This window comes from Mauremys mutica, chromosome 4 (genome assembly GCF_020497125.1).
Source record: "Mauremys mutica isolate MM-2020 ecotype Southern chromosome 4, ASM2049712v1, whole genome shotgun sequence".
NCBI classification, from domain to species: domain Eukaryota; kingdom Metazoa; phylum Chordata; order Testudines; family Geoemydidae; genus Mauremys; species Mauremys mutica.
In genome coordinates this window covers 91,465,784-91,490,995 of record NC_059075.1, presented here as the reverse complement: position 1 = coordinate 91,490,995, position 25,212 = coordinate 91,465,784, and the positions used below count along the sequence as shown (strand labels likewise).

The window sequence follows — 25,212 nt, the reverse complement described above, 5'->3', positions numbered from 1 at the left end:
TAGGTGAGCAATTTCCCAGCACAACTCTCTGACATCTCTCAGATAAAAGAAAACTGGTAAAGAAAACCAACAAAAAACTCCAAATACATTCCCATCCAGCACTGCCAGGGTTTATGCCATCAGCAAAACCTCATGGTTAATGGCATCAAAAGACAGCTGTAAAGAATCAACATGGAAACCTCTCTTTGTCCATCACTGAGAGATCAATCAATAAGAAATAGTTTTTGTATTATAGTCAGACCCTCAGATCTTGCACCTGATTGACAGAAATAAATTAAACCCGAGCACTTTGGTTAATGCCAGAGTTGCCTTGTCACTAGCTTCACAATAAGCTTGCCTCAAAAAGAGCAGGTCAGAAGCAGGGAGACCGTAAGAATGTCAGCGTCAAGAAATCGCTTCTTGATCAATGGCCTGAATATTTCTTATGAGGAAGCTGATAACTCCTCCCTCATGAAAGGCAGGGTAACACCGTAACTAGTGGTGGACGCAATACTTCTCCTTTTTAATTTTACTAGCCAAGTTACAGGTACCAGTCTGTCTTCAGCACATCTGGAACCTCAGTGACTGAAATTTAAGAGATGATGTGTTATTTGTCCCCATCAGACACAAAAGTTATCTTCACAGATAGACACAAAAGATAGCTCCTTTCAGAAGGAAATATTTGATTGTTTCCAGGAAATTAGCAGCCTGAATTCAGCAACCTGTCTACCAGCCAGTAGGAGCAGATGCAGGAGCATGGTGGAGTAGAGTGTAAAATGGGGCCCACCAGGGCCACCCGTCCACTCCAGCACCCTCCAGGCTCAAAACTGAGCAGGGGAGAAGGCCCACTTGGGGGGCACTAAAAACCAGATGGTACTTCCCCCCCCCCCCCAATATGGTTGCTGGTAAAAACTACAGGGAGGAACCAGGCAGGGACTCCAGCCAGTAGGAGCATGTGCAGAAGCAGCCAAAGCAGGGACTTTGGGACATTCAGAGAACCTTCTACAGTTCTGACTGGACTTTATCGGCTTTATGTTGATCGACTGTTTGATCAAACCCTCCCCCATGGCCTCCTCACCTTAGCTTCACTCTACATATGCCCCTCTTACCCTTTTCTTCTCTGCCCTGTCCCTTTCAACCCACCTTCCATTTTCATTCCATTTAGCTGATCCGTCAACCACACCCATAAAAAAGAAAACAAACCCATCAAGCTACCATGATGTCTACTGCCATCACACTGTTTGCACTGCTTGTGTTACCCTTTCCCTACCCTGTGTTTGTCTTTTCTATTCAGATTGTAAACTCTACATTCAGGGACCATCTACTACTCTGTGTTTATACAGTTCTTAGCACAATGGAGCCCCATTCTTGCTTGGTCTTTAGGCACTACCATAACAAACATGATTAATAATAATAAATAATAATACCACCATACAGGACTATTCCACTGGATGAGACTTTGTTGATGCCTCCATAACAACCACAACATGACGTTATAAATACATTCTACCCAGAATAGATTGGATTCAGAATGTGATGTTTTTCATTTGTGCTCCAGCCTCATATGTTTCATCTGTCACAGGTCTTTTGTATACCAACAATGAGAGCGGCTTACCAGGACACTGATAGTACTGTACAGCTAGTGGACCAATGATATAAGACTACTCTGCTGTTCACTCTTTAGTAGCTGGATATCAGTCCTAATATTTTGAGTATTGCAGGTGAGTTGTAAAACTGAAATCTTGACCATCAATAATTACGAAAGAGCCCATGGAATTTTTTATAAGAGAAGGGCTGTTAACCCGGCTGCTGGCAAAATCCTAACATTTATTATTATATTCTGCCTATCTAAAATTCAAAGAATATTTCAATTGGAGAAGTTATTTTTCACTTCCTCTCCAAAAAGAACCAGTTAGTGTTGATGTCATAGAACAGCTATTGCATTCTATTCCAGAGGTAGCCATATTTCAGTAATGTGTGGCTGGTTCTTTTTACAAACACAGCTCGTAAAGTGCTTTAATATCATTTATGGTGGAAGGCACTAAATAAAAAGTTATTTGATCCTCCAATCTATGAAGGTTTTAGAATCGGAACTAAAAAGAACATGATTAAAATAAATTATTTTCTTTAAGTTTGTTTTACTACTGATTCACTTTTTTTCATAATTGTGAAATACATCACTTATTGTAATTACTTTTTTGTAGTTCCCATACCAAAATCCTCACAGATTTGAGAATCAAATAATAAAGTTCACAGTGGTTTAATTGTTAAAACAAAGGATTAGAAGTCAAATTCTATTCCTTATTCTACCACTCATTCATTGTATTACAATGGACAAGTCACTCATCTTGTTTTTTTCCTAAATTTACACCTTTTTAATGGGTATAAATAATGCCTATCTGGAAGTGTAATTAAGGTATATAAGGTGCTTTGAGTAACTTTGCTTTAAAGTTCCTACATTAGTGCAAACTGTAAGCAAAATAATAACTATATTAATATTATCAGTGGTTTACACTAAGGCGGCAATTTAAAGCAACGAATCTCAGTAGAAAGTGTTTTATAAAATTATAACAGAGACTTTATTTCAATTATGGTTAAATGATGTGCTGTAGCTCAAGCAAAAGTTATGAGCCTGATGCAGGAATTACTGGGTAAAAGGCTAACACCCTGTGTTATGCAGGAGGTCAGACTAAATGATCATAATGGTCTCTTCTAACCTAAAAATCAATGAATCTCAGTTTGATATCGGAAGATTCCACATTAGAAAGGAATTAACTACATAGCTTCAGAGGCTATTTTTGCCTAATATAATCTAAATATGAGTATCAGAACAAATAAACTGATTTAGAACAAAATCTTGAATATTTTCAGCCTGACCTTCTTTTTATGCATGGAAATTACTCCTATATTTTTGTGCCCACAAATGAACCAGAGAACTAAATATTAGCCTTTCCCATGACATCTTTTGGGCTCACAATTCACTGTAGTGAAAAAAACATGCATGCAAAGTCTCCCCATAAAGGAATGTTGGGTTTTTGAAAATACAGGCTTTAGTGCATTAAGAATACAGTGCAGTTAGAAAACAGCTAACAAAACAGATTACAATTCTTATTAATATCAACAAATATATAATATGATGCACACCCATTTCAGTATACTGGCTTTTGCTCATGAAATAAAATATCACAGCAAATAGTATATTGTTTCCACACATCCTAAACATGCAAATTAGTCTATGTCTTTTTGAAAGAGAGAGAAAACGTACCAGACTACTAATAGTATTTGGGAAAGCAAACTGATTTAACACAGTTATTTGAATTTCACAAATGGCTATGGGATTCCCCTATCTCTTTGTTTCATACCATATATGGTATCTGTGCAATATCCACAGGGCAAATTATTCACTACCTTTTTCAAGATGAAAAAGCTACTGATTGGCATCAAACATCAAGAAGGATTTTGGCATTAGAATAGATTTACACTTGATGACATGTCAAAGCCTTGAAACAAAAACTGCAGAATTTACTCATGAATGCCGATGGCAAGCCATTTATTCAATACTATGCACATCTTTCCAGGGATGGCATTCAACCATACCGAGAACAAAATACAGCAAACAAAACCTGGGTATATACTTGGAAATGAAAGTGTTTAACCAGAATGAACAAAATATGAGCCAACTTTACCTGTCGCCAGCTGTCACTTAAGAATAAAGAACATAACATTTGTGTACTACAGAGGGAAACAGAATCCATATACATTGGATCAACAGCAGTATGGGTGGGCAGGATAACTCCCACTATGAAGCTACTGTTCCTTTCGCAGAGATGACCTCAGACTAGTAATAGAAAGGAAAAAATGAACTAAAAGAGTACCCATAAAGCACTAGGTAAAATGAACATATATGGCATGGTGCCAAATTTTGCCCTTTCTCCCGCAGTCTCTGAATACTGTTGAAAGCTACTGGATGCTGAGCACTTTTGAAAATACAGCCACTTCTATTAGATACCTAAATGGGAGCTGAACTCTTCTGAAAATATGAAAAATTGTAGGTGCCAAGCTCTTTTAAATGTCTGGTCCTAAGTATCCACGTCTCCTAAAGCAAACTTATAACAGGACAGCATTGTGGAGAAATGAGAGGAAGGGAGTTCCAGCATTACATGTGAACAAAGAGGAGAGCTGATCATGCAGGGATACAGGAGCAGGGAGGTGAGACAAATAATATAGTCAGAGGAAAAGTTACATACTCGAGAGTGGATGAGAAGTAACATGAAGGCAGAGAGGTGTCTAATAAAATGTTATTTTTAAAAAAGATGGCATTCTTGCCATTTCTGATACATGCACTTGCAACCACTGTGCTGTTAGGAAGCAGAAAGAACATATAATGGGTTTAATTAATACTGGAGGTATAGAATTCCTTCATGTCCCTAGAAAGTCCTGTCCATCCAGATTCATATTATTTGTGAAGAAAAGTAAGGCAAACCACCACAAGAAAAGATTACTTTTAACAAGACAAAGTGCTCAGACTATTGTGTAGCCCTCCGTACATGTAACTTAGTATGATAAACTTTTCAGCAACTTCCAAAATTAGCTGATGGTCACGGAGTGTAACATAAAAACCATGCAATAAGAATAGATCACAGAATATCATCCTGGAGAATTTCAGAGGTCATGGATTCCAACATTTTCTTAGAGGACCTTTTAAAACTAGATTTTTCTTATGGCAGTCTACACTACAAAATTAAGTTGACCTAAGTTATGTCGACATACAGCCACTGCAGAAATTAAATCGCTTTTGCATGTCCACACTACTCTCCTTATGTTGGCACCGATTTAACTGTAAGTGTGGGGCATTGTGGTATGACTTCTGAAAGGCAGCAACAGTCAATGTAAGCAACGCAGTGTCTACACTGACACTGCGTTGACCTAAGCACTTTGCCTCTTGTGGAGGTGGAGTTATTAAGTCAGAGAAGTGGGAGCGTTACATCGGTGGGAACTACATTTCAGTGTAGATGTTTACAGAGGTAGGTCAACATAAACTGCCTTACGTCAACCTAACTCTGTAGCATTGACCAGGCTTTAGTGACACCATTCACAGCTGACAAACCTAGCATATCTATTTAGAATTTTAAAATTGTTCTTGTGATTTGAGTCTCTTACTGATGACAGAATAGAGAGTAGAAGAAATCCTCATCTTCAAAAAGGCCATTTCCCGTTAGGACAGTAATCTCCCATTGGTGGGCAAAGGAGATACAGGGGTATGATGAGTATCGATGTATATGAGCCAGTTCTTTAGATCAGTATTAGGGCTCAGAAGGTGCCCGCATTACCATAATCTCTCAACTCTTTGGAGAAAGCAACTTCCCTGAATGGAGCAAATTTCTTTCTCATGCAGAATAATTTGACCTTAATTCTACGTGATATCCAAAGCATGGAGGCCTTGAATGACCTGACTATTGGGAAGTTTAATGTAGTACAGAAGGTGCAGAAAGAACAATATTCCCCTTTTGTACTGAAAACTGTAAAATTCTGAGAGGCTGCTCCTCAGGTTATTTTCTGCTCATATCCCAAACTACATCTTCTTCCTCCTGCATACCAGGAGGCTCACAGCTGGGCTCCTGGTTTATGCAGAATCCTTTTATATTTCAAACAACCATTAAAAGCAAAGTAATCTATTGTAGAAAGACTGTAATTTAAAGCAACACTGCACATTACGGAGCCGAGAAATTTATTTTAACACTATAATATACAGTAATTGAGGACAACCTCTAAATTAATTAAAAATGAATAAGCTTTACTAAACTTTTTATTTTATACAAATGTTTACATTAATTTGTATTTTGAATATATGCTAATGGTTGGAGCCTGTATAGATGCTGAGCCAGGGGATTACAAGGTTGCTATGGTAGTAATTTATTGTTCAACAGTTAAATGATTGCTGAATTTCAAATCATTAAAGTATGCCAGCATATAGAATAAGATTACTCAAAATACTTTGCACATACCATATGAACACATATACAACAGTGATGGGATTAAAATGATCTATAGATATACCTTTTTTTTTTCTTTTTAGTAACTACATATACCTGTCTAAATATCTGGATGTCGCTTAGGCACTTGGCAGTTTTTCCATTGAAAACAAGGCCAAAATGCACATTATTCTTAAGCCATGCAAATGAAACTTAGGCAGTGCATATATTGCATGTTCTATGCAAGTCATGTTGGTAGACTTGAATGAATGTCTGTCACTGTACACCATGCATTCACATGCATATGATGTTTGTGTATGTGTATTTAGCTGCAGCTATACTAGTTCACTTTGAAAAAAGCTTTTAATTGTTGCATTCCTTACTGAATGATCTCCTAACCAGTGACAAAGGAGTTTTACACCTTTGCTTTTCTCTGAAGTCTGACTGCAGCCAAAGAGTGCTGAAGTGAGTACATGCCTGAAGCAGTGGGTAATCACTTCAGCACAATTCAAACAAAACAATTTCAAAAAACACCAGAGTGCTTTGGGAATGGCAAACAAGGGTGACCTTTTTTGATTTCGTGGATAATATAAATATGGAATATATGGTGTTGAGGGCAAAGAAAAACAAATGAAATAAAAAAAAAGATTTTTAATCATTCCTGCCCCAGCCATATTGTATTCATATAGAGTATGTTGCATTAGATTTTTCTGACAAATTTTTGTTCTATAGGTAGTGTAAGCCAGAGGAAAAATATGAATGTGCGGTTCCTACCACAAGGACTTTACAGTTTAAATCAAGCACACATAATACAGTTAAAGCTTGAAATCAGTCAAATACAACTTGGACACACGACACACAGAATGACAGTTTAATCTCATAACATGATTGTTTTTTTCCAACCATTGTATCTATTTAGCTATTATTAAGGTGTGGCATTTGAATGGATAGATATGTTTAGAGGAGCTAAAGAATGGAGCAGAATTTTGAAAGTGTAAGGAGTGGCATGGAAGAAGATGTGAAGCCGAGAGAGAGAAGAACAAAAAGCAGCATAATGAGTGTGCCTTGGGTGGAACACAGGCAACAGAAATGAGAGAAAACAAGAGCAGAGATGTAGGCCTGGAAGAATTGTGCAGGACCTTGAAGATGGAAATGAAGCACAAATCTGATGCAGAAAGTTAGTAAAGCTATCAGCTCAATGAAGGGATTCAAAGAAGGGAGTGAAATGGAGTGATAATGGGTACGTCCAGACTACCCGCCGTATCGGCGGGTAGCAATCGATTTTTCGGGGATCGATATATCGCGTCTCATATAGACGCGATATATTGATTCCCGAACGCGCTCCCGTCGACTCCGGAACTCCACCGGAGCGAGCGGCAGTAGCGGAGTCAACGGTGGAGCCGCGGACGTCGATCCCGCGCCATGAGGACCCGAGGTAAATCGATCTAAGATAGTTTGACTTCAGCTACGCTATTCACGTAGCTGAAGTTGCGTATCTTAGATCGATACCCACCCCATAACTGACCTAAAAGTCTCAATATTACAACAAAAAAACTTCAAAAACAGACTCCAAGGAGAGACTGCTGAATTGGAATTAATTTGCAAATTGGACACCATTAAATTAGGTTTGAATAAAGACTGGGAATGGATGGGCCATTACACAAAGTAAAACTATTTCCCCATGCTTATCTCCCCCACCCCCCCTACAGTTCCTTATATCGCCTTGTCAAGTGCTGGAAATGGGCCATTTTCATTACCACTACAAACAGTTATTTTTCTCTCCTGCTGACAACAGCTCACCTTAACTGATCACTCTCCTTATAATATGTATGGTAACACCCATTGTTTCATGTTGTGTGTGTGTGTGTGTGTGTGTGTGTGTGTGTGTGTGTGTGTGTGTGTGTGTGTGTGTGTGTGTATCTTCCTGCTGTATTTTCCACTACATGCATCCGATGAAGAGAGCTGTGGCCCACGAAAGCTTAAGCTACAATAAATCTGTTAGTCTCTAAGGTGCCACAAGTATTCCTATTCTTTTTGCGGATACAGACTAACACGGCTACTACTCTGAAACCAATACTAGCTAGTTTCCCCGACCAATAGTTCCAGATAGCCAGTGATATCAATCTCACATTGCTTAGCAATTGCTTGTTCTAACAGCTAATATGATACCTTACATGAGGGATGAGGTCTGTTTCAGTGATGACCAAGTACCAGAGAATGGGAGACAAATTAGCTGAATGGCTAGACATTAGTTGAAGAAAGCAAACAGCTAAATGGCTAATCTCAACTTGGAAGTGTTAAACCTATCCTACATGTAAGACCTTCTTCACTATGAGTCACAACCTACAAGGTGCTGAGCCTCTCATCTCCCACTGACTCCTCTGGTACTAGGAGGAACTCAAGACTTTGCAGGATTGGGCACTATGGCATTATTACTAATAGCTGCTGGTCTGCTGTTATCCTAGAGATATGGGACAAGAGACAGGTGGAGCAAAAATTTAAGCATAAAGGAGTGAAGCCAGATTTTCCCTATTGAGAACTTCACATAGCAGAAGACCCATCTGTAGCCAACCCATTCCATCCAAAAAGATGGAACAGGAGTTATGGCAAAAGGGGTCTGGGAAAGAGAGAGCATGAAGACCTGAACGCAGAGTTTTTCCCACTTGTAGGCTTCTTGTCCCAACTAAGGCTTTTTTTTTCCTATAAAGAGGCACTCAGCAGCCCCATCCCACCAAAAGTCTAAGGACAGGAGGACACCTAGATAGTATGAAGAACTACAGCGCACAAACCAAATACACAGTGGAGCAGGAAGAGTGCAGCAGCAGCATATCACCCTAACAAGAAGACTGATAAGTGAATGGAGTAAAGTACATCATTCCACAGCAACCTGATACCATCAAAAAACTACTGGGGAGGTGTAAGGGGTAAAGGCAATCTTCTTTTATCAACGGGTCCCTCAAAATGAATGAAGAGAGAATACAGAGGGTGAGGGAAGTAAAGTCTCCCCATTGCCTCAACATCAAACAAATCAGGACTGTTGCAAATCACTGGTAGATGCCAGGGGGTAGTTTATAATGCAAATGTCCATAATTACAGTTATTTTGGTTATATAGTTTTATCATTTTTAAATCAAATGTTCTGTATATATTTCTAAATTACCTACGTTGTGGGGGCATGAGAGGTCAAGAATCAGCAATTCTGAATAATTAAAATGTGGATAGAATATTTAGAATTGAATATTTAGGATATGTACACTTAGATTTCAAAAAAAGAAATGGTCACATCCTGATTTCTTTGCACAAATAAATTATCCACCAATTTTTTTCATGTCTGGCTTACCTGAATACCTATAGCCAATATTTGTAATATTTGTGTATTCAGTATTATCAGCAAACTGAAAAAGTTTCAATGCAGATGACATACGGTTACTATATATAGGTTTCTATGGACTTTACTTTTCTCAGGCTTCAGGGTTTTTTTGGATTCTATTACATTCGTAAGAATATAGTTCAAATAAAAGTTCACAAATTAATACCATATATTGTTTATATCTTTCTTTTTAGTGAGCATGAGAAAATATGAAAAGATTTAGGGGCAAATTTTATCAGGCCGAACATTTTTTGCAGATATGTGAGGGTTCAAGGAAGGAATGACTCCGTCCCTTGCCTTCCCAAGATCTAGCTCTGCAATTACTACTCCCTATGCTACACAACTGCAGTAGTCCCTATGGTTGATGTGCTCAGTCTCCACATGGTGGAGAGGTTGGTGGATGCAAGGAGCACTAATCCCCTGACCCTTCCCTCCAAAACACCCTTCTGTGTTTGTACACGGGGAGTCTGCCATGGAGGTGTGCTCTATGGCATGTGGGGAAACCTCCTCTCTTTCTGCTCCACCATGGTCACTGCCCTCCATGCCTTCAGAAGGATTTACCAATTAGGGTATGTCTACACTACATTCACTACAGCCGCACAGCTGCAGCGCATACATTTACTACAGCAATGGAAGGGGTTTTTCCATCACTTTGGTAAATTCATCCCCTTGAGAAGGTAGCTGCATTTACTGTGTAGGTTAGGTTGACCTCACTACGTCACATAGGGCATGACATTTTTCACAGCACTGAGTGGTGTAGCTAGATCGACCTACGTTTTAGATGTAGATCAGGCCCTAGTGATTAGAATATTGGTATAGGTAACCAAGTTTGGGAAGGGTTGCACTGCTAAACAAGAGGATGCTTTTTATTATGTTCCTGTTAAAATATAGCAAAGAAAATAATAATCACATTTCTACACATAAATAGTATCACTACTTAATACAGAACATAATTTTTGTATGATTTTAAAGTCATGCTTCAACATTTTAAAAATGAATTAAGTAAATTAAATTATTAGAAGCACTCAATGTATTTTTACTGTCACTTCCAGTTTACAATTTACTTACTTTTTAAAGCATATTCTAAAATATGCTGGGTCTCTATATCAATAATTTAAGTAAGTTTATTCAGAACAAGTCTTTTCAATAACATTCAGACAATAATATATGCAAAAGCCATACCTAATGTTCATATTACGCAAAATAAGGCTATGTGAGTCTCAAAGAAGTGCCTGAGCTGATTTTACCATGACTTATTCATTCACTTAGTACTGCTTCCTTTTATTCTACCAGATCTACTTTAAAAATTTTGGCTTCTAATTCCAGTTCTTACCCATCTCCTCATTTCCAAAACAAACTAATACTGAATTTCTGGATAAAAATCATGAAATGAAATAGATTTGATGGCACCTCACACAAAGCAGTATTTCTAATGTTAAGAAAAAGACAATACACAAGTTTATTTCTTGTAGATGTGAAAAAAACATTAATTTGTTGAAGCAGAAATCTCTGTAAATATCACCTACAAGAAGATACTAAGTAAATGCTGTAGCACCTCAGTTGTTCAGTTTTGTATGTGCCTGCTTTCTCTGATCAGTCTAGCCAAAATTCAAAGGCTAAATTAAAGTTCTTATCCCCAACCACATTGGTAAAAGATTGTGAAAAAAGGACTTAAATGTTTTAGGAAATCTGGATCTGACCTATAATTTCCTGTCCAATTCTACCATAATTCCTCTTAATTCAATGGCCAATAAAAGCTGTCCTCCATTTTTCTCTGTGCTGAATGACACATTAATTCCCTATTAATGTGGAATCTCTTGGTTTCCTTACCATATGTAAAGACAAATAACTACCCCAACAAACTTTGGTAGTTTGCCTTGCAGCTAGAGCTAGGCAGAGAAAGGTAATTCCAATTCACAGAGAAATTCAATATATGGAAATCTGGTTTAGTTCCAATTTGGAACAAATCCCCCCCCCCCAAATTTAAAATTCTCTGTAAAGGGAATGGAAGCCCGAGCTGCTGAGGAGCTGTGAGTCTGGGGAGCTGGAGTAGAGTCTCTGTCTGTACAATTTATTAATTCTGGTTGATACTGTGAAATTGCATTATAAAATTGCTGTATTTTTGAATGTCTCAATGTGTATGTGAATTCCACCCTTGCTGGGTTGGGCTGTGTCACGTCCTCCTAGACCATAACCCTAATTCAGGTGAAAATAGTTTAGAACAATGGGTGAGCTCACGCTTAGGAAAAATCAGTTGTATCCTATCCCTCCGCAGGGAGGAGGGAAAGTACAAACAATGGAAAATTACCTAAACTAGAACAAAGAAACCCAGGTGTTGGTAGGGTGATATATATAAAAATTCCCAGAGTCACAAAGAAACTGGAGAGAGAATTATGCAGGAACAGGAAATGTGGGGCACAAGACAGGAGGGGAACGAACTGGCCAAGAGCACGGAAGTAGGGCTAATGGAGACGATTCCTTGTTTCCAGCACACAAGTAATGCTATGCAGGAGAAGACCCGGACATCCCTAGAATGACCCAGCCCAAAGAATGCCCTGGACAGGTGAGAAAATAGCCTGGGCAATGTACATTATTATTTTGTGTGGATCTGTGTAATTTTCATGTGATTATGTTAAGAGCAATAAGGTGTTAGACTTAGAACAAAGTACCTCCCTGTGTATATCAGTGATTTTCAAACTGTGGTCCACAGACCCTGGGGGTCTGCAGACTATATCTAAGATTTCCAAAGGGGTCTGCACCTCCATTTGAAATGTTTAGGGTACACAAATGTAAACTGCTGTATTATATGCTTTACAATTGCCACCCATCTCCAGGGAAAGTTAAACTGCAAACCAAAGGCTCACACGATGGGGTGGCGTTCTGTGAGGGGGTATGTTTATGCTCCTGGAGTGTTTTGGGGGTCAGTGCCTATCCTCCAGACCTAAGACAGGTGGGCTGAAGGGCTCCAGTTCCATGAAGGGATAACAAGAGTTCGTGCACAGGAAATGTGCCAGAGAGGCCAAGGGAGGAACCAATGCTGTTGCCTAGTGAGACGCAGGGAAGATCCAGAGGCTTAGATTCCCCTCACAGCAATCTGGCGGGTGGCTGGAAGAGGCCACTCGACTAGGTTCTGATACATAGGGTTCCCAGACCTTCTGATCCTGGTCACCTGGTCAGTTTCGACAGATCAACAAATTCTAATGAAAAAATGTTCTGTCTGAATTTTTGCAACCAGCTCTACTTGCAGTCATACAATCCTGTGCTGTGATCCTGTCAGATCTCAGAAGTTAAGGTCTGATCTACACTAGAAAATCAGATCAGCATAACTACATCACCCAGGGATGTGAAAAATCCACACCCAAGTGGTGTAGTTAAGCTGACCTAAGAGTCCCCATGTAGACAGAGCTAAGTCAACAGAAGAATTCTTCTGTCGGCCTAGCTATTGCCTCTCAGGGAGATGGATTACCTACGCCACCAGGAGAACCCCTCCTGTAGGTAGTATCTACCCTGAAGTGCTACAACAGCACAGCTGCAGCACAGCTGTAATGGTTAAGCATAGATATACCGAGGGTTGAGTGTCCAACTTGAAGGGAATGCACCCAATGAGCACGTAGGTACTGCAAGAGCTGGTGTTTTTGCCTAAGTAGGTAGCACTCTTCCCTCTGAGTTAGAATCGTTTAGTGTTAGACGAGCTGTGAAAAAGAAGGTGTCACCTTTCAAGTGAAATAAACAGATCTGTCACCACTTTTGATCATTAAAAGTTCAATAATATTTCAAAAGTGTTGATCTCAGTATTCTGGCCAATTATACAGTTATACAGCATAATTACTGTCTACCTAAAATTCTCCCTGCAGTATCAATTGGATAGGATGAGGGAGATTCTCTGCTGCGTCTACAATCTGCTCAACGCCATGGGGAAGAGGTGCTATCCTGGAGCCACTTATTGCTCCCTGAGGAGTAGTGTACACTTAAAATGCTGCAGCTGTCCTGCTGTAGCACTTCAGTTCAGTTACTCACTACATCAACGGAAGAGGTTCTCTCATCACTGTAGTTAACCCACTTCCCCGAGAGGCAGTAGCTAGGTCAACAGCAGAATTCTTCCATCAACCTAGCACTGTCTACACACAGTTAACTACGTTGCTCAGGGTTGTGGATTTTTTCACATCCCCTGAGTGACATAGCTGTGTTGACACTTAACTTTTAAGTTTAGACTGGGTCTCATTCTCTGCTTGTCTCCACACTCAGCCCTCAGCCTGCTCTATGCCAACTGGCAACAATGTCTAAGGGACAATCCACCAGCTGGGAATAGCCAGAGTGCAGCATGTATCAACCATGCCTCGTCCCAGTCACTAGTGCTACAGAGAGAGAGAGTGAGTGAGAGAAAGAGAGATTCGAATGGGCTATGCTGACTCACTGACCACTGGAGAGATTCAGGTGGTCTCTATTCCCTTGGTGTTGCCTGAGGAATGAAACAGGACACTGAATCTGCTCCAGTATTTTTCTCTTCTTCTCATAAACTATTTAGTGTTGTTGTGTAGGATTAAACAGCTGCTGCATTCTGCCTCAGTCATGCCTCAGTGATCCATTTATAAAATTTTGCAAATCTGAATGTAAAGGACTTTAAAATCTTTTAGAATAAAAGATATCTTTTTCTCTTATGATTGCTACTTCCTTACTTAAAATATTTTCTGGAAACCAGCTATTTTAAGTCTGTGTTTTATCTTTTTGTAGAGCAGCTTATATAGCCTACATTCCATGAAAAATATGTGGAGGCGAGTTTAATTTAGAGTTGTTGGTCCCTCCAGGTTCCAGAGAGGACCAAGATATGTTTTAGGAGATATTAATAAGCTGAGAGACTATTGGATAGTTCTCTGTGAATGTATTTGGAGTCTGGTGTGTCTCTGCTCACATCACAGTGTCTCAGTGAACATTGCACGGTATCAGAACTGACAGAATCCTCATTCAGAGAGAGGAGATAACAAAAGAAATGAGTAAATGAAACTCTTCTACTCAGAGGGTAGAGTTCAAGTTCCTCATTCCCAAACACTGAAGTAGGTGTAAAGCAGGTAGGGGCTAAACAGAAAGAGGAAGAGGAAGGAGGAGATAAGCCTCTAAAAAGGGCTGAGAGAGCAAGAAAAGTTCCAAGACAGAGAAATAGAGAAAAGGGAAAAACAAACAAAAAAAACCCCAGGAAGAGCATAGGAAAATAAACTGAATTTAGAGCTGCAGCATGGAGCCCCAGAAAAAGAAAGGGAGGAGCCATCTCCACAGGAGCAGAAAGAGTGAGAGAGCAAACTGCCTGAAAGGGACAAAACCTGCACAAATAAATAAAGTCTGGAAAGAAACAAGAATAATGGAACTAATGGTTCTCATAATACCCTCCAAGAACTTTAACTTCACAGATAAATCAGCATAGCCAAAATGAAACACATTATTCTGAGTAGTTTCAAGTAGTGTCAAGACTTGTAAATAAAAGTGAAGAATACCAATTTAATTTCTTCATATTCATGGAAAATACAGCTGATGACATTCTGATATTAGGTCTTGCTCCAAATCAGAAGAATAAGGACAAAACAGAAAAGAAAATCTTCAGTGCATATTTTCTTAGGGAAATGTGAGCTATTCCCAGAGAACAACAAAAAAAGACACTGTAGAAGTCAAGAGAAAGGAAGAATATGAAAGGTAAAGTGTGTGAAGACTGTGTAAGAAGCCAGTAGAGTACACATAACAGGATGCACACAGATTATGGCACAACCCCTGATCCAGGAAAATACAGATTGCACAAAGACTTGGGGAAGGGAAGAATTTCACAGAAGTGATGGGAAGGCCACAGCAGGCATAAGTTACAGAACTGCCAATCACTCTGCTGAGAATGGTGAAAAAGGATAATAGGAAGAGACAATTTCCACAGCAGACATGATAAGGTAGCTGAAAATCCTGGCAGTACTGAGCAAGACTATTGATTCTATTCTGGCTTTTAAAAAGTCCAGTTCATATGAAAGCTTAAGATTGTAGCAGAAGGAGTAGACTCCCGTTCTAAACACAAAGGTCTGACATAGACCAAGGCTGAAGTGAGAGCTAAGGAGATGCAACTGACAAACTTAGGTTGTGTCTACACTGCCACTTTCAGCGCTAAAAGTTTAGTCATTCAAGGGTGTGAAAAAACACGCCCCCAAGTGACAAAAGTTTTAACGCTGAAAAGCGCCAGTCTAGACAGAATAAAAGAGCTGCAGTCCGGGTGATAAAGCTACCACCCCTCATTCAGGGTGGTTATTTTTTATCGCCAGGAGAGCTCTGACCCAGCGATAAAGCGTGACTACACTGCCCATGTCACAGCGCTGCTGCAGCCACGTTGTAACATGCGCAGTGTAGACATATCCTTAATATGTATGCAGTGTTGTTGTAGCCACATTAGTCCTAGGATATTAGAGAGACTAGTTGAGTGAAGTAATATCTTTTACGGAACCAACTTCTGTTGTGGAGACAGACAAGCTTACACAGAGCTCTTCTTCAGGTCTGGGAAATTAACTTGGTGTCACTGCTAAATACAAGATGGAACTGATTGTTTAGTGTAAGTAGTTAACATATATTTCAAGGGACCATTCAAGATGAAGTGGCCTGTTAACACCCCTCCAGAAATAGGGAGGAAAGGAAGGGGGGAGGGAGGAAGCAGTTGAGGATGGCTTGGTAGTGGATTACAGGTTGCTGTAATAAACCTTAAATCCAGGATCTCACACAAATACCCTGAAAGAACCTACTTCAATATAGTAATAAAAACCCTTCCAAGCGCCCACCCCTACTTGTAACCTACCACCCCACACTGTAACCCATATGGATATCATCAAACAACTATAATCCATACTCAATGGGGACCCCATCCTGAAAGAAATCTTTCCTGAACCCCCTCAGCTGGCCTTCAAACACCACCCCAAACTAATCATCAGAAGCAAGCTCCACAGAGACCAGGACACACCAACTCAAAGCCACACCAGATACTGCCAGAAAATAGATGCAAAACCTGCAGACATATCTCCACTGCTACAATGATCAATACCTCCCACAACACACCTTTCTAAAAGCCTGGGTCCTACATGTGCCTATCACAACATGTGGTGTACCTCCTTCAGTGCACTAAATCTCCCAATAGCAACTATGTGCATGAAACCAGACAATATGCTTTCAAATAAATTCTCATAGAAAAATGACAAGACAAGAGACAAAAAAAACCCCCAAAAAACAAAAACACTATCACCTGTGGGTGAATACTTTTCACAAAGCAATCACTCTATATCTGACCTATCAGTCCTCTTCTTCAAAAGAAACCTGCACAACACTTCCAAAAGACGAGCCTGGGAGCTTCAATTACTCCTAAGGGCATTCTGCACCAAAAAATTAAAAATTCTTCACACAATATTTTAAAATTCTGCAAATTTTATTTGTCAATAATAAATGCAGAGGCTGTGGGGAGAACAGGCCACTGGCTGCATGAAGGTGGGAGATCACCCTGCAACCCACCCACACCCACCCGAGACACAGACTCAGCGATGAGGCTGCACCCAACCCTCGCATAGTACAAGCCCTGGACCTGCCCCAGAAACACCCTGGGGACCTCCCCCTCTGTGCCAGGCACACCAGGTATGGGGCAGGCAGGTTCAACCAGGCAGGATCCCAGTGTGAAGGGGCTCAGTGTGGGAGGATTCAGGTGTGCGGTGAGAGGGTTCTGTTTGAGACAATCTGGGTGCAGGCAGCTCAGTGGAAGGTCTAGGTGTGGGGAATCTGGATGCACAGAGGTTCACTGGGGGAGGGGTTCCAGGGTCAGGAGCAATGGGACTCTCCAGGGGCTTCCAGGTGAAGGTGGCTGGGGCTCAGCATAGGGGTTTGAGTGTGGGGGTCTCAGTGGGGGAGTGGGGCTTGGTGGGGTGGGGGTCTGGGTGTAGCTAGTTGGGAGTCAGTGGCATGGGGATCTGGATGTGTGGGCTCAGGGTGGTGCAGGGAGGGCGGGGCTCGTCAGTGTGGGGGTTGAGTGCAGGGAGCTCAGTGTGGGGTGATCTGGGTGCAGGGGTGAAGGTTCGGAGGCAGGGGGTCTGAGTGCAGGGGGGCTCCAAATGCAGGGGTTGAGGTTCAGTGGGGTGGGGGGAAGGAGGGCTGGGGGGGGTTCTGAGTGTACAGGGTAAGGCTTGGCAGGGTGTCTGGGTATGGGAGATCCAGATGCATGGAGGTTGGGAGGATGTGGGAGCAGCTCCCCATTCAGTGACCCCTCCCCCCGCAGCCGAGGAGCAATGGGGGCAGGAAGCAGGGGAGGATGCTAAGCTTCCTGCAGCTGGGAGAGGTTTCTGGGTGTGGCTCTAACACGGCCCCAGCCACTCCTTGCAGGGGAAGAGGAAGTCCCATCCTCTCCTACCTCCAGCCCAGCCAGGACTAGCAGCTCATCCTGGCTCAGGGTAGGAGCCACTGGCTGGGGTTTCTCCAGCCCCATGGTGATTTACCTCTCTGCTGGCTATGCCAGGTGTCTGAAATGGGTACCTGCACTGCTAGAGAGTGGTGTATGACTGTGCTTGCAGCTTCCCTTTACTTCCCTGTCAGAAAGTCATTTTTTCTGCGGAGAAGCAAAGAAATCTGTGGGGACATGAAATTCTGCACAAGCGCAGTGGTGCAAAATTCCCCCAGTATTCAATTTATACTTTGCTAGACATTAAAAATTATGGACTGAATAGAGACACTGGATTTACAGCTTATTACAACAATCTGTAACCCACTAGCATCCTCCCCCCTCTTCCTTTTCTCCCTATGATGGGAGGGGTGTCAATGGGCCACTTCACCTTGAACGGTCCCTTGAAATATGTATTAACTATTTATGTTAAACAATCTGTTCCACCTTGTATTTAGCAGTGACATTCTGAGTTAGGCCATGTCTACACTAGAGAGCTTACTGCAGCACAACTATACTGATGCAGCTGTGGTGCTATAAGATCTCCCACTCTATGCTGGTGGGGGAGAGCTCGCCCATAGACATAATTAAACCACCCCCAAGGAACGGCAGTAGCTATGTCAGTGGGAGAGGGTCTCCTGCCGACATAGCATGGTCCACATTGGCGCATCTGTCAGTAATTTATGTTGCTTAGGGGAATTTTTTCACACTGCTGGGCAACATAATTTATACAGACAGAAGTGCTAGTGTAGACTTAGCCTTATTTTCTCAGGTCAGGGCTACACTATAGACCTATATCGGTATAACTATGGTGCAAAGGGGTGTGAAAAATCCACACCCCTGAGAAATGCAGTTATACCGACCTAAGGGGTAATTGCAGAACGCCCACTTTCAGCATAATTTTCATCCAAACTGGCTGTGTTACAGAAAAGCTTTTCAAACACTTTAAAGTAAGATTCTGATGTTGCACATCACCAGGTTTCTCCAAATTATGTCACTGAGTTATACCTGGTTATGTAATGAGTTTTTGTGTTACTTACTGTTCATGATCTTTTTTTCAATAATACCTCCTGTACAAAACTATCATGAGTACAAACACAAATATATTAAAACCACACTAAATTAGACTTAACCCTATGTATTAATACTATTTACAAGAGATTTAAAAACTTATGTGTATTTTAAAGGTATAACAATAATGACCAAGGCTCTGATCTTTCCAGCAATTAAATATATACTTAACTTTATACATAAGTTGTTCCATTGAAGTCAGACTACTCACATGTGTAAAGTTAAGTATGTGTTTAACTGTTTGCAAGGATTGAGGGCTTCATAGGAATAAACAATTTTGTGTACTATTAAGTGATGCAAAGCAGAATTAAGGTATTTCGATTTATCTTTCAAACAGTTTTTATTGTCTTTATTTGTAAGAGCAACTATATAATGGCACAGTACTGTATATTTAATCTACTTGATGTGAGTGCTATGATGATACATACCTAATATTACTGAGAGTTTTTTTAATCAAATTTTATACTGATGGGTTAAATGAAAAACAAAGCAAATGAAGAAGCAAAAGCTTTCAGTAAGTCGCATTTTCTAGATTTACAGTGTTTTTCTATTTCAGTCTATTTCAGACAATATAACATTAAAACAACTTCAGGCTTTTGTGTTTGTTAATAAAGTGACACCTGCTACAATTCAATTCAGAAAAAATAGTGCACTAGCATTAACGAAAGATTTTATGGCAAGTCCTATAATAATAATAATAATATTAACCATGAATGACATTAACTGTGAATATCACTAGTGATAACTGACTCTTGTTATTCAGCAGTTTCTACCAGTTTTTAAAATTTGCTGTCAAGATTCTTCTGCTACTTATCTCTAGATGTAATAGTTGTAAGTAAATTTGTGTTCCAGGTATATGAGTTATAACTGAAATAGTTATATGAACTCATATGAAAAGACGGTTCCCAGTAGCAAGTGCTTCCCAGTAGCACTTGTTGTACTGCATCCAAACAACGCAGCTCCGATTGGCTCAACCAGAGAGCAGCCACGCTGTCAGATGAAGGGACTGCAGGTCCGGGTGGTGAAGCCTGCCGAAGTCCTGAGATATGAGATCCGGGTAGAGTGGCAAGGGGATCGGATCCACCACGGAAAGGTCGAGCAACAGGGTGTACCAATGCTGCCTCGGCCATGCTGAAGCGATCAGGATTAGGTGGGTTCTGTCCCTGCGGAGCTTGAGAAGGACTCTGTGGATGAGTGGAAATGGAGGGAAGGCATAAAATAGGTGCCCGTTCCACGGAATTAGGAATGCGTCCGAGAGGGAGCCCGGAGAGCGACCCTGCAGGGAGCAGAACACCTGGCATTTCCTGTTCTCTCGGGAGGTGAAGAGGTCTATGTGGGGAAACCCCCACTTCCGGAAGACAGAATGGAGAACGTCCGGATGGATGGACCACTCATGAGAGAGGAAGGATCTGCTCAGTTGATCTGCCAGAGTGTTCCAAACTCCTGGGAGAAAGGACGCTACCAGGTCTATTGAGTGGGCTATGCAAAAGTCCCATAGCTGAATCGCTTCCTGACAAAGGGGAGAGGATCGTGTCCCGCCCTGCTTGTTTATATAATACATGGCCGTTGTGTTGTCTGTGAAGACTGAGACACAATGACCTTGCAGCTGGCTCTGAAACGCCTGACACGCCAGGTGGACTGCTCTCAGTTCTCGGACATTTATGTGTAACGCCAACTCTCGAGATGACCAGAGGCCTTGAGTGCGAAGGTGCCCCAGATGAGCACCCCATCCAAGGGATGACGCGTCCGTTGTTAGGGACACAGAGGGCTGCGGTGGATGGAACGGCAGGCCTGCACACACCAGGGACTGCGTCCGCCACCAGTCGAGGGAGGCTAGGATGTTTGATGGGATGGTAAGTATCATGTCCATGGCGTCCCTGCCTGGGCAGTAGGTCGAGGCGAGCCAAGTTTGAAGGGGACACATGCGCAGCCTGGTGTGCCTTGTCACGAATGTGCAAGCTGCCAAATGGCTGAGGAGGCGGAAGCAAGTGCGGGCCGAGGTTGTCGGGAAGTTTTGAAGCGTTTGTATGAGTGATACGATTGCCTGAAAATGAGGCAAAGACAAACTGGCTGTTGCAAGAGTGGAGTCTAGCGTGGCCCCGATGAACTCTATTCTTTGCGTAGGCACTAGAGTGGATTTCTCTAGATTGATCATCAGGCCTAGACGCATTAATAGGTCCTTGAGGATGTGCACATGTCTGGTGACTTGTGCCTCGGAGGTCCCTCGAATAAGCCAGTCGTCGAGGTATGGGAAAACTTGTATTCGACGATAACGGAGGGAGGCTGCGACTATAGCCATGCACTTCGTGAAAACCCGCGGGGCCGTGGAGAGGCCAAAGGGGAGGACTGTGAACTGAAAGTGCTGGTGGTTCACCAGAAACCGTAAATATCGTCTGTGTGGAGGGTAAACTACAATGTGGAAATACGCGTCCTTCATATCGAGAGTGGCGTACCAATCTCCGGGATCCAGAGAAGGGATGATAGTCCCCAGGGATACAATGCGGAACTTGAACTTTTTCATGAACTTGTTCAGTCCTCGCAGGTCCAGGATAGGCCGAAGGCCACCTTTCGCCTTGGGGATTAGGAAATATCGGGAATAAAACCCCTTGCCCCTTGATTGCTCCGGTACCTCCTCTATAGCTCCGATCGCATGGAGTCTGAGTACCTCTTGTAAGAGGAGTTGCTCGTGAGAGGGGTCCCTGAAGAGGGACGAGGAGGGGGGGTGGGAGGGAGGGGTTGAAATAAACTGCAGGTGGTATCCAGACTCCACCGTGCGAAGGACCCAACGATCCGAGGTTAGTTGGGACTACGCAGGGAGGAAGGAGGAAAGGCGGCTGTAGAACTGAAAGGGATCCGGGGAGGCCATTGGTACACTGCTCTCGGGCGCACCCTCAAAAGTTTGATTTGGGTCCCGAAGATGGCTTGGTGGAACCAGTATTGTTACCCCCTTGAGGTCCAGACTGGCGTCTGCGGTTAGGACGACCTCGTCATCTGGCAAAGTCCTGCCTTGGCCTAGGCGGGGGGTAAGGGTGCTGAGGTTGGGAGCGGAAGGACCTTCTTTGAGTCTGTGGCGTATGCATTCCGAGCGAACGCATGATTACGCGATTGTCTTTCAGACTCTGTAGCCTGGGGTCTGTCTTTTGTGAAAATAGGCCCTGGCCATCAAATGGTAGGTCCTGGATCGTGTACTGAAGTTCAGGTGGCAGGCCTGACACCTGAAGCCACGAAATACGTCGCATGGCGATGCCAGAGGCGACTGTCCGAGCTGCCGAATCTGCGGCGTCTAGTGAGGCCTGGAGCGAGGTTCACGCTACCTTTTTGCCTTCCTCCAACAATGCTGAAAATTCTTGTTGGGAGTCCTGTGGAAGCAGTTCTGAAAACTTCCCTACTGACTCCCAGGTATTGTAATTATACCTGCTCAGCAGGGCCTGCTGGTTCGCTACCCTGAGTTGGAGGCCTCCCGCGGAATAGATCTTTCGTCCCAATAGGTCCATTCGTCTGGCCTCCTTTGATTTTGGGGCAGAGGCCTGTTGGCCGTGGCGCTCCCTTTCATTAACGGACTGTACAACTAATGAAGAGGGAGGGGGGTGTACATATAAGTACTCATACCCCTTGGAGGGCACCATGTACTTGCGTTCGACCCCTCTGGCTGTCGGCGGGATGGACGCCGGAGATTGCCAGATAGTATCTGCCCTAGCCTGGATTGAACGAATGAAGGGAAGGGCCACTCGGGTGGGTTTCTCCGCCGATAATATATCTATCACTGGGTCCTCCACCTCTGGGACCTCCTCTACTGGCAAGTTGATATTCTGGGCGACCCGCCGGAGGAGGTCCTGATGTGACCTGAGGTCAATGGGAGGTGGTCCCGATGATGATGTCCCTGCTACAGCCTCATCCGGGGAAGAGGAGGAAGAAAGTCCCGGGACGAGTGGGTCCTGAAGAGGCTCCTGGTCCTGGGGAACATCGGGAGCTGGGGAAGCCTGGATGTCTGGTGCAGGGGCTGTAGCTTCCTCCGTACCAGCCGGGGGAGGCCTGCTGACCGTTGCTTCTGGAACGCAGTGTTCTGAAGCAACAGAACGCGATGTCACAGCAGGTTCACCTTGGGCCTGGTGATATGCCCAAGGTGTCCAAAAGGGCCTGTGGTCCATGGTCCAGGCCGTGGGCTCTTTGGGTGGCTCTGCTGTGATTATCAGAGTCCCCATAGAAGGCACTGTCCGCATGGGAGGAGACCGATGCATGCTGAGACGGCCATGGAGGAGCTGAGCCCGTTTGGGGAGGGCCTCTGTATCCCGATGATCCGTGTGCCCCATGCGGCACCGGAGAACGGTACCGGGAGTCGTACTGGTACCGGGAAGGAGATCAGGACCTGCTACCAGCACGGTGCCGGGAGGTCGACCAAAGTCTCGAATCCCTACGTCTCGACCGGCTGTGAGAGGTACGGTGCCGCGAACGGTGCCGGGACCTGGATCGGTGCCGAGAGTATCAGGTCGGCGAACGGGATCTTGACTGGTGCCGCGAGTACGACCGGTACCTAGATGGATAGCGGTACCGGGACTGCGAGCGGCGCCGGGACCGGCATCGATGACAGGACCGCGAACGTCTGCGGGATCTGGATCTTGAGCGACGACATTCGGTGGCGCCTGGCGAGGGAGGTCTCAGCAGGGCAGGCTTGCCTAATGATTGAACAGCCCGCACCGGCGGTGCCGGGGGCTGAGGTGGCCCGGGGTCCGTCAAGGCAATCAACTCCCTTGCCGTAGAGAACGTCTCCGGCGTGGAGGGTACGATAAGCTCAACCGCGGCGCGTGCCGGGGAGCTGATAGGCACTGGATTCGACGGCTCTTGCGAGACCGGAATCAACGGTGCAGCAGGTGTCGGTGCCGCGGCAGTTGACGGTGCTGGGTCCGACTTTGATGCGCGTTCCGACTGCGTTGCAGGTGCGGGGGCCGCAGGAGCCTTGCACTTCTTGACACGCGGGGAGAGTGAACGGTGCCGGGCAGGAGTTTGGGCCGGTGATGGCTGATGTCGAGGAGCCTTCACGGTGCCAGTGCACTCCGGTGCAGAAGATGCACTCGTCCCCGGTGCCGTGGCCGGTGCCGAAAATGGAGGAGTGAGAGCTGCCTCCATCAGGAGCTGCTTGAGGTGAATGTCTCGCTCCTTTTTCATCCGGGGTTTGAACGCTTTGCAAATGCCGCACTTGTCCGCGAGGTCGGATTCGCCCAAGCACCTGAGACAGGAGTTGTGAGGATCTCCTGTGGGCATTGGCCTATGACAGGTGAAGCACGGTTTAAAGCTCGGTGAACCAGGCATGGACCCCGGTACTGGGTGAGAGGAAGGGGCTAAGCCCCAATCCCTCTTAACTATCTACACTAACTACTACTAAACTAATAAAACTCAACTAGAAATATAAAATATTGAACTATATACACAAAAACTATGAAAAAACGAGCGAATAGCTAGGGAGGTGGAGGTCAGCTAAGCCGCGCTCCACTGTTCCAACGACCGACACAGGCGGTAAGAAGGAACTGAGGGGCGGATGGGTCGGCAGGGGTATATATCCGGCGCCATAGCGGCGCCACTCCAGGGGGCGCCCAGCCGACCCACGAGTGTTGCTAGGGTAAAAATCTTCCAACGAACGTGCATGCGGCGCGCGCACACCTAATTGGAATCGATATGAGCAAGCACTCGAAGAAGAATACCTATTATTTGTCCAGAGCGTGTTTCAGTCCATAACAGTATTCAGTATTAACTATACATCCATATGTTACATAAAACCATTATATGTTATTTACATTGACATTTATGCTTATTCTACAAAGGAGTCATTGCATATTACAAGCTTGGTACATCGAGAAACTCATTGACATGGATCACTGTGTTTTAAAACATGGACTAGAAAATAAAAAATTAAGAATATGCACGATGGAATATGGTTGACTGTCAATGTTTTCCAACAACAAAATCTCCATGTATTTCTTAGAAGACTTTAAGCTTTTCCAATACATATCTTCTTTGATAAGATGCTTCAGAAAAAAATTGCAACTGGTAAGTTTTCAGTCAAAGTGTTTTAAATCTTCAGTATTATGTCCAGATCTAATGTAATGGCAGATTTAAATACTTTAAATTCAGTTGGTAGGTGCAAGTTATCTTATTTTCAGCTTGTCTATATATGAATGGTATAAACAGCTTAATGTGTCCATTTCTAAACTCACCACAGCTTATCTGTCATTTTTGTACTTTAAAATATCTGTTTAGGTATTGTTATGAACACAGAATGAATTTTTCTGAAATGAAATGCTTTGAGTATATTTCTTCCAAGATGATTGTGACAAAAGGTTATCATCAGTGTTTCATAAAGAAAAAGTTATACTCAACAATAAAACTTATTATTGCTAC

At 43.2% G+C, this 25,212-nt stretch overlaps 1 protein-coding gene and 1 long non-coding RNA gene across 3 annotated transcripts in view; one reads left to right on the top strand and one right to left on the bottom strand.

The window, feature by feature from the left end:
- ELP4 (elongator acetyltransferase complex subunit 4) overlaps positions 1–25,212 on the bottom strand; it is a 293,928-nt gene that overhangs the window by 59,340 nt on the left and 209,376 nt on the right. The gene's annotated exons all lie outside the window — the stretch shown is intronic.
- LOC123369945 overlaps positions 1,542–25,212 on the top strand; it is a 34,258-nt gene continuing 10,587 nt past the window's right edge. Inside the window, exons 1-2 of the long non-coding RNA XR_006579211.1 lie at positions 1,542–1,700; positions 11,810–11,883. This is a non-coding gene — a long non-coding RNA (uncharacterized LOC123369945). The remainder of the gene's footprint in view (positions 1,701–11,809; positions 11,884–25,212) is intronic.